The sequence below is a fragment of the Arachis ipaensis genome, chromosome B06, assembly GCF_000816755.2.
Source record: "Arachis ipaensis cultivar K30076 chromosome B06, Araip1.1, whole genome shotgun sequence".
Classification (NCBI taxonomy): domain Eukaryota; kingdom Viridiplantae; phylum Streptophyta; class Magnoliopsida; order Fabales; family Fabaceae; genus Arachis; species Arachis ipaensis.
In genome coordinates this window covers 18,870,069-18,872,437 of record NC_029790.2, presented here as the reverse complement: position 1 = coordinate 18,872,437, position 2,369 = coordinate 18,870,069, and the positions used below count along the sequence as shown (strand labels likewise).

The following is a 2,369-nucleotide window of genomic DNA, read 5'->3' as shown; positions in this document are numbered from 1 at the left end:
AAAAAAAGATGATTCATGGAAGCAGAATCAACTCTTCATTCACATAATGATATACTGTTTTGGAGGATTATATACAGTTTCAAGAATCATCCAGAGACTGATCCAGTTTATTGAATCCACATGATAATGGAAATGTTGCACAATAATAACGACATGAATACCAGTTATTTTGTCCGAATGGAAAATAATGCATTGGGAGCTACTGCATAGTATTGATGAAAATGCAGAAGCAGAAAACGTTCAAATTGTGTCTATGGTATATTGCAGTTTCAGTCTTTCAGATTCAAACACACAATGACATGCAAAACACATTGAATCGTGAAAAACACATAAACGAGGTCGTACTCTAAGATAGCGGCCGGTAGGATCTTTCTCTACAAAGTCTTCCTCAAAATCATGACTGTCCCTTGTTTTGAATCCATTGCTCTCAGGCAATGCCAACACAGAATCAGAATCCATCCTGAAAAATGCTAAGATTCCAGAAATAAAAGAAAACCGGGGATATACTTTGTTGTTTGTTTTCTTTTTTTTTCTTTTGTTACTAAAAAGTGGTGGGTCAAAGGTGTCGCTGCTCTGCTCCAAGAGGTATGAATGAACAAGAACAACCACCTTCAGAGAAAGCTTTGGAATGAATATTGGAGAACAATTCGAATGCCGATCGCAACATGTATCGGCATTCGATAACGATGGTTTGAGGCAGTGAACCTAAATCCAGTACCCCACCTTCCATATCATAACAAAAATTCATCTTCATACGAAACCCAGAACAACCTTCCTCAAAAAATCCATTCTTTTCACCAGCCCAGCCGCTATTACCTAATAAAGGATCAAAATTGAACAGACGGGATATCTCATTAGACCACCTGCTATGAGGAAAACAGAAAACTATGGGGGAGAGTAATACGAGAAAAACAAAACAAAACAAAATCAAGGAGGAAAATTTACTTAGAGGGGGTGTGGTTTGGTTTTGGTTTTGGTTTGTTTTGTTTTGGTGACTGGTGATAATGAAGAAAGAGAAAGCGGGTGTGATTTGTGAATGCGAAAGCTGAAGATGAGGAGGGAACGGACACTTGTACGGTCGCAACTCGTAGTATCAGTTAGTCCCATGAATACCGCATCATACATATATCGTACCAAGTACTCTACCAACTCCTAAGTCATTTGCACTCCACATTCCTAACACACTCAATACACAATAATATAAATCGCTTTTATTTATTCATAATTAATTTACAATATTCATTGATACTTACACTACCTATAAATTTCATGTTCACAATATATCATATTTTTAATTTTAATTCTCTTGTATATCTCTAAACTAGAAGAGGATTCCTACCATTTATGTACTATTATCAACTACTAAATTAAATACTGATATATAATATATATTAAAATGTAAAAAACATATAAAAAATAAATTAAATAATATATATTGATACATAAATACATATTATAGAGACTATTTTTTTATAAACTAATCTACCAAAAGTAACCATGAAAGATTGATTCGCTAACAAAAGTAACCATGGAAGATCATAACTCCTTGAATGTCCATAATTGATTAGCTCCGTTTGTCAAAAATAGCCAAGCCTGATGTAACCTTAACAGAGTGGCATACTGGACTGTTTTTTTTCATTCTTCTTAGTTAGAACCCAATTTTGACAGGGTAAATCATACCCGAGTACAATCATCCATCGTTTCGAGCTACTCCACAGGAGAACCCTAAATTAATTTATTCTCATAGAATTCAAGCAAAGTCAAGGAGAGAAGTAACTACAAGCGAAGAAAGCAAATTTTCAGGAGCTTCACATTCGAAGATGAAAAAGAAGAAAATTCAGGATGGAAGATGTCATTAGGTGAGTATGTTGTCTTGTTGGAATCTTTGACGGTTACTAATCCTGTAAGATGGTTTATTGGTTGCCCCTCTTCAAAGGTATGGAACATTATTTATGATAGTTAGACAAGTATAAGGTTCCTTTGTATCTCTGATATTTTGATTTTTTGGTTTCTGTAAAATCGAGATTGCAATTATTTTGTTTGGGTTGATGAAATTGACGGGGAATAGCAAAGTTTGGCAAGGTGTTTGATTAGAATACTCAATATGAATGTGTTGTTGCTAATCAAGATGTGACGATTGTTCTAATAGACCACAGGGAGAGGAATGTTAACATGGCCATGAAGATTGAGAAGAAGATTAAAGGTGAAATCAAAGCTATGAGAATATGACTTATGTCTATGGTTATTTTTGTCTAACAGAACTAATCAATTATGGGCATACGACGAGTTATGATCTCTGTAGTTACTTTTGTCAACAAATCAATTTTTTATAGTTACTTTTGGTGGTTTAATCTTTTTTATATGTATCA

At 34.2% G+C, this 2,369-nt stretch overlaps 1 protein-coding gene across 2 annotated transcripts in view; it reads right to left on the bottom strand.

Moving 5' to 3' along the window:
- Positions 1-1,107, bottom strand: part of LOC107646616 (probable serine/threonine-protein kinase WNK4) — a 4,068-nt gene extending 2,961 nt beyond the window's left edge. The window contains exons 1-2 of one of the 2 annotated variants that reach the window (XM_021104193.1): positions 946-1,107; positions 346-816 (exon numbers count right to left, since the gene is read on the bottom strand). The gene's annotated coding sequence lies outside the window, so the exon portion shown is untranslated. Of the gene's footprint in view, positions 1-345 lie in introns of both variants that reach the window. The other variant, XM_021104191.1, reaches the window with a different exon arrangement.